This window comes from Bombus terrestris, chromosome 12 (assembly GCF_910591885.1).
Source record: "Bombus terrestris chromosome 12, iyBomTerr1.2, whole genome shotgun sequence".
Classification (NCBI taxonomy): Eukaryota; Metazoa; Arthropoda; class Insecta; order Hymenoptera; family Apidae; genus Bombus; species Bombus terrestris.
The window spans coordinates 4,021,959-4,036,900 of NC_063280.1; the positions used below are offsets into that span (position 1 = coordinate 4,021,959).

The window sequence follows — 14,942 nt, forward strand, 5'->3', positions numbered from 1 at the left end:
CGGAAATTACAAAGATCAACCGCGATGCACGGTAAGCGTAGTCCCTTCCACAAAATATCGACGATATTTCTGTGAATTTTATTACGACATGAGTTTGATAAACTTGCGGATCTTTGAATTTTATATTAATTCTTTTAAATTACGATAAGAATCTGATAAACTTGCAAACCTTCGAATTTGTTGTTATATATAATTCTTTTAAAATTAAAATTTACATATACCTAAATGAAGTACAAGTCTAAATAAAAAGTTATATGAGTAAAACTCAATGACAACGTATAATAATATTCTGTGACAAAGTAATCCGGCGATATTTCGTTTTGCAAAAAAATTCTTCGAAAAAAAGAATGTGAAAGCACGTATATCACAAGGGAAGCGCAAAATAACGGGAAAAATACTGTAATATATTAACTAAGAGGATGAATTTGTAGCGTGCTAGGCAGTGCCGAACAATGGTTCGCGCTGGAAACTTTAAAAAGAGCAAAGGTTAGGCCACCACCGTGTTCTGCACATAAATTATTTAGAACGTCAGAATGTCACGTGTTCGTAACGCGTCCTCCGCTCGTTTCATTCTACATCCCAATTTCAGAAACCATCATTTACCCCCAACAATAATAAAATCCATTTTACTCGTCGCATTACTAAATCCAAATATACCATAAACGAAACTAATCCATGAAAATCCATTTTTTAATCTATTCGAAACGATCGCTATCGCTTATCTTGCTATATCGATTTTTATGTAATAGAAGTATACAAAAGACCGAAGGAGGACACTTGACAAGCATAAAATGGCTCTCCCTAAACGGAAGCCAAGCCAGGCTGGATCGACTCGCGGAACATAGTTAAGTCGGCGAGGCGCTAAGGGAAAGAACAATGGCTTATATAATGAGGCCGAGTGGCGTGGCGCAAAATAACACGTGGAAAACTCTCCGGCGGAAATCCGGCTTTCCTCCGGGGACGAAATAATTACCTCGTGCAAATATTCGTAGGCACTCTTGCGCCCTATCCACTCTTCAACCTCCTCCAACCCCACCGCTCTCCTCCGCTTTATCCCTTCATGGAAGGTTTGGTCAAGATTTACATAAGAATAACCTGGAACAACAATCCCTCGAACAATTACCTCCGTATTTAGCCGGCCATCGTCCCCCTCCAGGATCTCCTGCGACCGTATTATTCTAATAAGCCGTGCCGTCCTATCCAACAATGATATCCGTTCCGCCCGGGGATATACGTAGACTAAAATTATTCCTTTTATTTTTGAATCGCCCAGCGGGTCACGGTACTTCGTCCCCTTCTTGTTCCACACGCTGGCCGGTCCGAGGTCTAACCGAGCTCGTGCGATTTAATTAATGCCACGACCATTGTTTTTGGATAGAGACGCTCCTATTGTTCGATATATATACACGCGTACCACTACCACGATCCACTCGCTGCTTCAAAATTTCATAATACGTCCCATTTCGGATAGTAACATGTTAACCCCTTTTTTTCACTAGGATGAATTTCGAGACGAGAAAAAGAGTTTATGGCGCGCATACAGAAGCTGATAGCACTTGTACGAAATTATATAACATTAGATGAAGTGGAGTTTGTTGGTGACTGATTAACTGGTTTGTTTAAATGGTGATCGGATAAATCTATTGCGGTTGATAGATCATTTTACCTGGTACTGTGAAGAAGTTTCGTCTTCGTCTTCGAAATTACGTCTTTGTTAGAATACTATTTTTATAGTTGTTACGATGTTGTTTCGTCTGAACGGCGACTGGGTAAATCTACTGCGGTTGATGGGTCATTCTACCGTGAGGTTTGAAGTTCTTATGAAACTACGGCTTTATCGTCTCATACTATGTTTAATTCTGTGAAAATATATTACATGCAGAAAGGAAAAGAAAAAAGAGTAATAAAAAAGGAATAATAAATAAAGATTATATAGACCGAATAAGGTAATCATAATTTCGTATGAACCATGCGAAATATAATCAAACTGTCCAATTCACGATTCTTCAAAGAAAATTCCTAAACTTACAACAGTACATTTTTGGAAATTTGTATTTTTGTAAAATATGTAAATAAAATTCATTGCGTTATATATTTTCTCGTACACCATAAAGTCTCATTACTGTTGTATTAAATGGCGAGAAAAGAATCGGAACAATCCTAATCACGAAAAGAGAAGATAACAAGGATTTTTACATTAAAAGATACGAACTCGGAAAAGCCGGATATAAGGTATCGAAGTAAGACTATTTTTCGCAGTGTCCGGCAGACGATCGAACCAGAGAACGATCGGTCCATTCGTTCGGCTTTCACCCGGTGACGCGATCTGATAAGTAAGAGAGAGGATTTGAGAGACTACGAAGTCAAAGAGCGATCTCGAGAGCTCCGGTTTGTAAGATCAAGTCGAGCCTGGCATCCCACAGACACGAGAGAGCGATATCGATTCTCCCGAAGCGAACAACCTGAACGAGGCCTCTACGAGCACGCTCGATTTACGAGCGATTCGACGATAACGAGGAGACGAATGGAGAAGACAACGAGATAAGATGAGATGCATGAGAGCCGTCCTGGTACCCGAAGAGACTTCGTTAACGAGATTACTACAAGCCCGACAAGTTTACTACGGCGAGGGATCGTCACTTTATAAAACTTCACCACCTGTAGTACGCGTGTCGCATGTAAGGTACGATTCAGATTTCTTCCGCAAACTCCAACGATTACAATGGTATACGTCGTGGGAAAGTTAAACGTTTTGGTTAAAATTTGTAGCAAAGGTGAAATTGTTTTATGAAAATATTTAATTAATGAAAAATAGAGACGATCCTTAAGAATTTACAATTCTTTATATCGCGTTTGTTTGTGTTTAAGTAGTGAATTGAATAAGCATTTCTCAACACACATATATATTATAACTTATAAGGCTATATTGTATTCATAAGAGGATTGTTTTTGGTTTGAATATTTGTTTTAGTCATTTAAATATTGGGACAATATCACAGGATAAATATAAAAATTAACTGGCAAATTCCGCTGTATCGTTACGCTATTCTGGCATGATTATCTTACTCGCTTCCCACTTCTAATAATTGATTAACAAAATAAATGTAGGATCTGATATAGAGGGATGGGGTTTAATTTAATGCACTTTATTAAAGATTTTTCTTGCAACAAACTTTAATAATTTTCACCTATAAACCAAAGAAATATTTGTACTTTAGACAGATTAATTAAATATTCGACCCTTATAATCATTGTGAGTCACCAATCGTTCATCAAATGAACAATGTTCTGATCTTCCCTGAATATGTATTGGATTTCTGTCCGATCATGAATCGAAACAATAATGTATTCAAGGTTTATGACTGATTAGGTATTCCCGTTTGAATAAATGATACCGGTTTTTCCATCGAAACGTTAAGCACAGCATTGTCCGTAATTTTTCCCGCGCCACTAGCCTACTTGCGCTTGATAAGTGGCTGATAGTTTCGCGAAACAAAACGGATAAAGAGTGCTCTTCCGCCTTCCGTCTACCACGCAGTTTTCAGCTTATGAATTGCAAGGGACAAAATGTTCATCCGCTGTACGATCATCGGCCGGAAGTGAAACAGCGGCAACTCGGAAGCGGCTGAATGACGCAGAATAAAGTCGAGTTCGAAAAGAACCTCCCCTCGCTTTCCCCTTCTCCCTTTCCCTCGTTCCTCCACGTCTCTTCCTTTTTTTCATTTTCAGCGGTATAGAATGAGGTCGATAAAAAGCTGTAGGAAAATACAAGTTCTCGAGCCTCCTTCTCTTTCTTTCTTTCCCTCCTCTTTGCTTCTTGTTTTGTTTTCCCCGTCTAAAGACGCGAATTACCAAGGATTTCGCTGAACGATCGTTTCCAGCCGTGTTTCTCTCTTCTCATTTTCTTCTCTCTCTCTCTCTCTCTCTTTCCCTTTTTTTTTACCGCGGTTAATTTTCTAAACGAGGGTACTTTCGGAAATATAATTTGCTTATTGTTTGTCCGTTCGCAATTCAATTGCCGTCGAACAATCGCGTGGCCGTAATTACGCGCGGGATTAACGCGAAGGTTCATTGAAATCGGTAAGAATCGCGCGCATTTGCCAAACCTGGGATTTTTAATCTACGAAATTGCACTCGTTTTGCCTCCACCCGAAATGGATGAATCTTCCGCGTTCTTTTTTTTTTCACCGTGTCTCGAAATTCGAGAAACTTTAGGCAAGACCTGTAAAGTGTTTATACCCTGTAAGTACATCCGTTCCAATTAACGTTGTAGACGAACTATCTGCTATTTCGGAGAACTAGCATTTTGTATAGAAATTCGTAATAGAATTGTATTCGCTCAAAAATGATCAGCTGTGATTACCTTGTTACTTGTTAAACTTCTATCATTTAAACGTAGCTCGTTATCGATTAATTTCCGGCTCTTTGAGAATATATATCAGATAAAAATGTCCAATGAAAAATATAGTTTAAAACAAAATGAATAACGGTAAAAAGAGGGCCATGTAAAAGCAAATCGTACAGATGGCCAAAACACGCAAGCATCAAACTACTATAATTATTTTATTTCTTCGTTCTTCGAAACATCGCTAAATACTGAGAAAGTCTTAAGAGTCACGGTTGTCTGTGGAATATATACTCGATATTTCAGGAAGACCTGCTCCCGCGAGACTTCGTATTTCATGCGAAAGATCTTACCGCGAGCTGAGTTCCGGCTTCGTGCGATCTTCTTTGCCTTCCGGTGCGAATTACGTTAGCAGGTCTACACGAGACGAAAGCAAGGACGAAACCACGGATCGACTATGATTTTCCAATCACTTTGGAACCAGCTTGCGCATAATTATTAATTCAAACAGCTCCGCGATATTCTGTCCTTATTGCTCGCTTATTACCTTTATTCATTCAATTATCTCTTTGTTCCCTATAAAATAGAACATTTAACGAACAATTAACGTGAAGTAACATTCTCGGGCAATGTAATTCTGCGCTTATAATTTCGCGTAATCACGGAGCAACGACGAAATTTCGAGACGAAATTGAATTGACCTAACCACGAGTGAATAGACTCGTTCGAAAGCGGAACTGGTATGGAAAAAAGGAACGGAATCGACTAGAACGGCGAGAAGAACAACGACAACAACGACGCTACAACATCGACGTACCTTCCCAGGTAAAAAACGAAAAAAGAAAGAAATAGAAAAAGGAGAGGGAAAACAGCGTGAAAAAGACAGACAGAGAAACGGAGGTTACGTACGTTCGCGAGTTAGAAAGAGAGCAGAAGCTCGGAGATAAAATCGTCGAGCGAGCAAGCCGTAGCTGAGCGCGAATTTAACAATAAACCTCTGTTGAGGAGAGAGATGGAGAGAAAAAAAGGCCGGAGGCGAGTTTTCACATTTAATTCGCGCTCGTCGGAGTGAAGCGGGGGGCGGAGGCCGGCTCAGGGATTAACGTCGCGAAATATCACGAAAATATGTAAATATATCGAGAGACAAGCAGCCGAGCGGTCGCAGCTAGGGTTGAAGTGGGACGAACTTTCGAGAGGGGTTTGCAGAATCGAGAGAAAGGAGAGGAAGTCTGCCATGGCAGACAGAGAGCGAGAGCAAGGGAAAAAAGTATGAGAGTAAAGCGGGAAAAGAACAGAAACAGAGAAACAGCAGGGAAAGGGGGGAAAGAGAGCGAGAGAGATTTCCAGAGCGTAGAAGGCCCATTGAAAGATTAAAAAACTCGCTCGCGTGCTCCATGCCGAATCTATACTCACGGATCTTGCTTTTTTCCCCTGCCCCGCACTCTAGCGAGCGTACAAGTGCGTCCGTAAGCGGGACGATCCCGTAGGAACAACGTGGAGGGAGTGGAAGGAGAGAGACGGGACGGAAGAAACACGAAAGCGGAGACACAGAGGATAAAATAAAAAAAAACGAAGGAAGGGTAGAAGATAAAGAGGAAGGACTAGGAATGAGTGTACGCCAAAGAGAGGGGAAGAGGGAGAGCGAGAGAGGGGGGAGAGGCGGTATTTAACTACGAAAATGTTCAGTCAAAAGCCGTCGTTCTGATCTCTACGGGAGCAGGTACAACGATGAAAGTGGATGTATGAAGAGATACAGGTGGATGTGGGTGCTATTACGAGCAAAAAGCAAACACACGGGGTCGGTTGGAACGTTCTACTTCATTTTATTCGCGGGGGCTGGCCGAGCTACCATGCTGGGCCATACCCTCGGTGCGAGCAGACGTAAAACAGATCTCGGAAAATCTACCCTATTGTTCCACCTTCAACGAAAAGGAAGGACTATCGGCTTACCTCTTATTCGAAACCGGCTGGCTTGCCTGGTTGGCTGGTTGGTTGGTTGGTTGCAGCTTCGTGAAATGCTTTTTTAACCGTCGATTCCGCGGCTATCTCGGGTAAATGCCATGGAGATGGAGAAAAAAGTCGACCGGTTACTCCTTAATGCTGCATTCGCCGGGCCCGCTTCCTCGAGCATTCTCACCTGTAAATTAGCAAAAATCAAGAGTAGAGAACTGTAACGCCAGAGATGCTAGTTTTCCATGGCGAATCCATTCACCGGGGATCTAAAGAAGCTTTCCGATAAATGTTCCGCGTGCAACGTATTTTATTCAACCAGCGTTTTTATGCGTTTTATCGCACCGCTTGCGAAACGATGCATTATATAAAATTAAACGCGAAAGAACAATATTTTAATTTACGGCTAGTCGATGTTGGTTTAGTTCTACGTTGTTATATCGATATCCTTATCCTCTGCGTTTCTTTCATATACAATTCTCACGAATTTCGAATAAAATACTCGTAAATTCGAAAGTTTTCCATTTTAACGATACGACGTGCTTCTTAAATTCTCAACACAAATTCTGTTATATCACTAGTACCTATCTAATGGAAATTCTATTGCACCATGCCGTGTTTAACGAGTTACAAAGAATCTGTAGATACGACTATTGTTTTAACCAATTATTTTTTATAAAAGGAATATTTCTAAAGAGAATTGGTATCTATATGAAGTGAATATACTCGATTTGCAATTTGCAAAAATTATTTGCATCGCGATGAAGATCCATGAAGCGTGAGTGATGCATCCGAAAAAAGGATGAGGGGAAAGCCAGAAAGCCGTGTAAAATTGTTAGACAACTCGATCAATAATATCAGAGAGATCGTTCGTTAGTCTCTCAGTTAGCGTCGCCTCTCGAATCGCGAGTAATCAAAGGCTGCACAAACGTGATTGAAATATAATGCCGGGCGAGTTTGTTCGTATCATTCACCCTTCGGCGGTGATCGGCTGTCAAAGTGAAGCCCCGCGGCACTTTCACGATGTTCCGGTTAATTCTTTACCCTATCCATACGTTTCGTCTACTATCTACCGATTGAAATACTGCCCTACAAAATGCCTGCCCGTGTCTGACGCGAATGCCTAGGCATCGTCAAAGTTTGAACTACCTGAAATTATCGATGCACTCTCTGATGTGACGATTGCATTTCTTACAAATGAGGAAGGATATTATATTTCTGTGCTTCCGCCGTTTCAAATGAGAGCCGTATTAAAGAGTTGAAAATTATTAGTTATACGTTGGCATTAATTCCTATTGAGAAATTTAAGATCCTATAGAATTTAAGATCCTAATTAAGATCCCATAGAAGAATTTAAAGAAAAGCTTTGCTTAAATTTACGTTACTTTAGAACATTTTATCGCCAAAAATTTATGCAAGTAAAGGAAATTCCTTTTGATAGCACTAATTTCAGGAGTGGCAATGTTATATTAGTAAAAAATTAAGTAAACCGCAATCGATCATCATCGATGGTACGTGGTAAATATTTTATTTAAATTATCAAATATCTTGAGCACGAACAGATACATTTGGCGCTGAAAAGCTTCCGAGACATTCATTGGTCGAAGAATATTTCTGGATTAAAATATCAGGCAAATCCGACCGATGTATGCCTACTGTGTGTGATTATTTGTACGCCCATGCAACTAAAAGAATGTAAACAAACAAAAATTCAAATCATAAACAAAATTTCAAATACATAGTTCCCACATTTAACTTCTTCCAACTTTCCTACTACTGGGATCAAGTTTCCAACTCTTGAGAAGAAAGTTCTCGAGTCACGGTTCCCGCAACCAAATCCCAAGTAATGTGACTGAAGGATAAAAAAGCTTGGAACACACCCCGAAAACGTCCTTGGAGCCACAGGAAATCGAGTAGGAAACGGCGAGAACGTCGAGATTATCTGTCTTATCCTGTGGCATAGGTGTAAGCAGTTAATCGAGCCGTTTTATAGGACAGTCGAAAGTGTCCGATCGAGGGTCTGAGAGGGTTGGCTTCCTCTTTACCGTCGCCACGATAAAATCTCGGCCTACCGCACTCAGGAGGATCTAATACGCGGACGTACCGAGTCTCTCCTAATCTGATCCACGAAACGAACCGTTCGCGGTTATTACGCGCGACTACATCGCCGATAGAAAGCACCCCAACCAGGTAACTCGTGATACGTACTACACAAACCAGCATTATAGCTGCACCACGGATGATAGTTCAAGAGATCGAAATCGTCCCCTCGGGCGGATTCGGCTCTTCTACGTACCGTGTGCACCCTCGTCTCTCTCAGCCCAATTTCTCATCCTAATGTCTCACAATTATACCTACGACGACGTTACTCTTATTATTACTCTTATTATTACTATTATTATTATTATTATTATTATTATTATCATCATTATTATCATTATCATATATGTAAATATTTCATGTTCGAGTCTTTGATGGATCTTTGGTGAGAAAGTAACGATGTGAGATCATAAAAAGTATTCACAGGTTTTATGTATTATTTTATCTTAATTTTAGGATAATACCATTAATTATCATCGTTAATTAGCTATCTTAGAGATGGTGTTGTTAGTAAAATTGTACAAGCCACGAATTATCTCATTATCGTATGTAAGAGAAGATTATAAAATCACGATTATAGATTCACGAAAGAAAACTGCATAATTTGTAGCTTATCAGTTTACTATTATTGTTATTTGTTACATTATTGTGTAAGAGGGAGCAGCAAATTTAAACTTGTTTGAAACGGATAACTATTATGTCAGTAAAATTACGATGCACCTATAGCTGTCTAGTACACTATTAACACGATTGTGTATAACTCGAATATTACGAGATTACGTTTTTTAAGCTAGGGATGGAAATTCCTATCTTACTCGACAAATTCAGAGATCATAAAATAGGAGCGTATTAAAAAATCAACAAAATTGGTTGAATTGATTGAATGAAAAACTACGTTTAATCGTAACACGTACCGCATTCGCTGCTTAATTAAGAATCTCCTATCATTCCACCTATCTTTCTACAAACTGCTCGTGACGTAATCCACCCTGGATTGAATATCCTACCCTCTACTTCCCTCCAGCTGCGCAATTAACAAAATTACAGGCTCCAATATCGATGTAACATTCCTCCACATTGTTATCTCCATCGTAGCTACATTGTCTACCATGCAACAATGTGTTCGAGTACAAGAATGTCTCGCGTGATTCACAGGCAGCATGAGGATCAAAATCGCTAGACGTATAATACGACATCTGCGATGTCGGATCACGCGTTGTTAAAGCATTCGAGAAGCCTTCGAAATATAACAAACCACCGATGATTATCACCGGGCATTAAGCTAACGAAGCAGTGCCTTAAAGGGAATATAAGGCAGCGGGATGTTGTACGAGTCGGACGTCCAAGTGTGTACACGTAAGCGTTCCGTGAACGTCTGATCACCCTTTGAAAACGGGAAGGTAGTCATGTTGTAGGTCTTCCGGCCTGTGTATGGGCTGGTATGCGCAAGGAGGGCATAAACCGAGACAATAGCCGCCTTAGGGCATTCGAGATGACCGCCATTAGAAGCGCGTCCCTCATCTCTCCCTCGTTCCGTTTTCCTCGTTGTTCCTCCGCTACCCTCGCAAACGACAAACTCCCCGCTACAAAATTTCACGCAAGTCCACGCGCATAAACATGCTGTTTTATATGTACGATATACATTCAACTTTCATGATACGATATATATTTCATCGATATATATATATATATATCATTGAAATATATTTGTTTCTTACTGAACTGCGGGTTTTTAGGCATTCATGATAAATTTCAAAGAACAAAAATGCACAAAATGTACGTAATACGCAAAAATATACGAAATATTCAAACCGTAGTATCTGTTATTATATTAAATTCCTGTTTACCTTCTACCTTTTAAATTATGTTAATGAAAGTATCAATTTATTATACATCAACTGTGAATTTTTCATTAGGTAGAGTCAATTTTTCATCAAGTAAATTTTTCATTAAGTAATCGAGTCTCTCGCTCTTTTACCATCACACTATCCAATTTTCCAACCACACATGGTATACCAATTATCTTATTTTTAAATACGAAGCATAAAATTGTAGTTAGAAATTTTAAATATACAACCTACTTCCCTGTCTAATGAACGTAATGCTTAGATAACTTCATAAATTAACTGACTGAAAATTCACGCAACGCCATTACTCAGCAACACCATTCGTTCGGAATCAAAGATAACAAGTACAGTTAGTCTCATAAGGGGTGTCGGGTAAATGTGCAAGTCGGTGCAACTATCGGCGGAAGCTTCGAACCGGAGGACACGGATGATTTCCGTGGCAACTTGGCGCAACTAAAGCTTGGGAACATTATTCTCATGCGCGATAATCGTACGAATCGCGACGTTTACAATCTCCTCCGCTTCCGAGGCATTGGAGAGGCGCGAACGATAAAGGGAGGAGTTCCGAAGTGAAGCCAGAGGGCGAGGGAAGTCTCCGCGCAACGATATATGTACCTACGTGAAAGAAAGAGGAAGACAAAGAAGTCTGAAATATTAGTAGTAGTAGTGATACTAGAAGGAGAAAGAAGACAAGGGCCAAGGGACGCTGGTACGGAGGTGGAAAGAGGGCTGTGCCGTGGCCTCTACGAGTGAGTAATAAGCACCTGCCCGGCTTGGAAGCAGAGACTTGATTCATTTCGCGGTAAGTACAGAGCGCGGCGAACAGACAACGACGACTGCCTTGGGCAGCTTCGTTCGACTTCTTCGCCATGGAGAGAATACCTGGAGCCCCGTCTATCTCGTTCTCGCTTCGTGTGCAAACGCGCACATTTTCTCCGCCTTTTTCTTCGAATCTTCATTGGAGAAACGGCGGGAGGGCGAACGAAACCGAGTGTTTTACTGTTGCCCGTCTCGGATGGAAGCTCCGGGGCTAAACCGTTCGCGCTGTCGTCGTTCAAACTTGTTCCCCCTTCCACCCCCTCCTTTTTGCCGTTTACTCGATTGTTATTTAAGACACGCAGTCCAAGATCGTTGCTTTCTCTCGAATAACTCGACCGGATAATATTTCGCTGCTCTCGACGTGGATGAGAGTTTTTCGATTGATGGATAGCCAGCGGCAGAGGCGGAATTGTTAGAATTTAATCCAGCCCGACAAGGCGAATCGTAGTAAGTGGAAGTAAATTGACGCGAATACACGGTGGCTACGTGATACTCGAACTGTCGCGGATTAGCGGTCACGCACAGCTATTTTGATGTTATCCTGACGCGTTTCGTCCTGGGGAAAAAACCGAGTTGGAACGAAATAGAAATGTGGTGCGATAGAGAAAATGGTGAAGGTAACGCGATTACGTCAGGTATACGTGAAAGAAAGAGAAAGAGAGGAGAGTAGAAGGGGATCGTAGAGAGTAGTTCGTGAAACTCGTACGTGGAGACTAGGCGGGCGCAAAGTGGTCGAAAACAAGGTTATCATTTTCTCGGGGAAGAACCGTCAGCTGGACGAGGACCAAGGGGATAGGCGGCTTTAGACACTCGGAAAGTTGACGGGAGAAACGTTTGACGGACGAATATCCAAAGTTTTGACGGGGACTTCGGCCCGATACTCATGAATTACGAATGAATTTCCACCCGCTGTTGCTGCTCTTTCCTTTCCGCTTTTCCCTTACGCGACTGTGAACGCAAGAGAGAACGAGCTTCTTCATTTTTTTTTCTCTCCATCCTCTCTGGCACGCTGTTTACTCTCCTTCTAGAAAGCGAGCGCGAACTCCGACTATCGAGAAAAGTTATTTGCTCTGTCCATATGAGGCGCGAAGCTGAAATGAAACTGCACCGAGGGCAGCCATCATAAACAAGTCACGAGTCTAGACAAACGTTTCTGACGCGGACCTGGAACTGATAAATGATTCAGGGCCATGAAGATGCTGGTTGATGGCAGGTATTTGAATCTGGTTAAACGTTTTCTTGTCTAGCGAACAATCGGAAAAATGGAGCGCTTGAACTGTTAAAAGATACAAGCAACAGGATTCCAGAAATATTTTCAGCATGTACGTACGTGTATATTTCGTGAAATATCATGTTGAAATAGAAATTATGAATGAGAAATAGAAATGAGAAGGAAAATGCTACAATTATTTCTTTCTTCAAATCGCGAGTAACGCCGCATACACAATTGTAATTTCTTAAAGCCGAAACTTTATTCAACCAAACTACGACAAATGAAAAAAGGATGTGATGATGTTACTGATAAATAAATCGGAAACCTAAGTAATCATTAATTCAAATTCAAATTTTCTATAATTTGTGAAGTTTTTAGCCAATTTGGCTCACGAAAGAAGCTTCTCAATGAAATAGACGAAAAGTACTATCGAAATATTTTCGACAATTTCACAGAGGAAACGTTATGGGATGATAACGACCAGAAGCCGGCGCGAATGTTGGGCGCACTCGTGCGCGTTTACCCCGAGCCGTGTAAGTTGGTGGAGAACGCGCGATAAACGTTCAGACGTGCCGTTTCGATCGTCCCGCGAAAACCGTGAAATATCCTCAGGTTTCGGCGGGGCCGAGTAGTACGCGGCTAAAGCCGAGTAGAAATTACATTCGTGGTGGCCGTTTGCGGAACGTTTAGTGCCCGCGGAACGACGGCTTAGAGACGATCGTGAATTTTTAAAAATATGCCAACAATAAAGTTTTCTCGGATACCCGGCTGGAACGAAGGGAAATTCTCCTCTCGCGAATCTGCTTCCCGACCGGGCATTATCCACCTTAGTCCGCCGTTACACCGGTAACGCTGAATACGGCCAGGAGAAACGATGATAAGAAATTCTTTGCTAGCTTGTCGCGCGATGCTTTACAATTCTGTGGAAATCGAATAGGGGAATTTCGAGACGGAAAACGTCGTATTTTTAGTCAAGCAAAAATGTACCAGATACGTACGAGAGTTATATCGTAAAATAGCAGTGAAGAAGAAAAAGAGTAAATGGAAGGGTGAATTTAGTATCGTAGTACATGTCGGATAATCCGTCGATAAAATTTTCTTCTGCAAGACATAAAGATTTCAAAAAATGAATATTCGTCCCTCTGTTGTCGAGCGATAAAGATCCCCTATTACTTAAAATACTAATTCAACAAGTATATCCATTCGAACAACACGTCCTTACAATAACCGCTATCATACTCCGATTAACGACGTACGCCAACACGATATCCCGCTATAAACCGATCAATCCCTTGCCTTGAATCGGCCAGCTTTATAGTACATTAACGGAACGAGGCACATGCGATCGCTCGATCGACAGTTTCCCAAAACGAAGCGTCACCATTCCCGTCCTTTCTATTCCCGCACAAACGTCCTTTCGACTATTCCGCGACAATTAATAAACGATTACATGGCGCATCGGATGCAGCTGCAGGACTTCATCGGGATACACTGGTACATGGAGGAAAAGCGACGAAATAAAAAATCGTTTACGCACCACCCCTGTCACCGATGACCCATCCCGATGTCCAAGCCCTGTACACCCACTCGCCGTGTTCACCCCGTTTCTCGTATCAAAAGTGGCAGGACACGGGAGAGCATGAAACGTCGTTCAGCGACGGATAAAACAAGTGTCAGTGCCGTATCCGCGAGTGGGTGGATTATCCCCATAAAAATGCCGGAGCTGGGTACTATGGAACGACACGGGATGGCGGACGAGAGGGTATGCAGAGGACGAGCGAGGATCGCGTTGGTAAGAGCGAAAGAGAACGAGGCGCGCGAAAGGGAGAGAAAATTACGCGATGCACCGGAAACGACAGAAAATATAAACCAGGTGAATTTCACAGGGAATATACCGGTTTCGGGTATAGAGCACAAATACGAGAGAGGCTCTCTTCCACCGAGGTCTGTCTCTCTTTCGCCGATTCACTTCGCTATCGCTCTTCGCGCATCGTCGTTTTTACTGTAGCGTCACGGCGCGCGGCGCGAGGGACCGCGAGCGGCGTTAAATGTTCCATACCGGCGAATATTTCGCGGCGTCGGGGAGCAGGGCCCCTTTATACCCTCGGATGAAGGCATAAACTTCCGATTAGGCGGTAACAGGCGCGTGGATCTCGTGTTAGGACGGCCGAACGTCTACAACGGCGCGAAAGTGACCGTTAAAAAGCGGAAGCCTCCACGGTAACGTAGTTCTTGCTGTTCAAGTTTTGTCTGCTGTACTTCTGCCGTTCGTTCAGACCCCTTAATGGTGCTGTTCCCGCTGCATCGAAAGCGGAATGAGCCTCCGCTTTATGTACGAATCAAATCTTTCGAGGATTTAATCTTCTTGGATTTTATCTGTCGCGCTTAATACGGATGGATGGATATTGTTTAATTATTTATTAGCGACTAGCTTTAGCCCGCTACTTCGTCCGCGCGGACTACTAATGTACGGAACAATTTTTAAGCAGATGAACTTTTACGAATTAAATACCTATATATTTTTTATATTAATAGTTAGTTTATTTTTCGGAGTAAAAAAGTATTAAATTATGAAAAAGTTCGATTTGAAAATAAACGCGAGGTAAAGAATAACCACCGTTGCTTTTGACCTCTATCAAACATTGGAACGCATACAACTCAGACGCCA

General features: G+C 41.7%; 1 protein-coding gene across 2 annotated transcripts in view; it reads right to left on the reverse strand.

The window, feature by feature from the left end:
• The window catches only part of LOC100650779 (LIM domain transcription factor LMO4.1), a 477,355-nt gene that overhangs the window by 429,512 nt on the left and 32,901 nt on the right, over positions 1-14,942 (reverse strand). For both annotated transcript variants that reach the window (XM_048411143.1, XM_012314594.3), the window contains exon 2: positions 6,296-6,482. The gene's annotated coding sequence lies outside the window, so the exon portion shown is untranslated. The remainder of the gene's footprint in view (positions 1-6,295; positions 6,483-14,942) is intronic.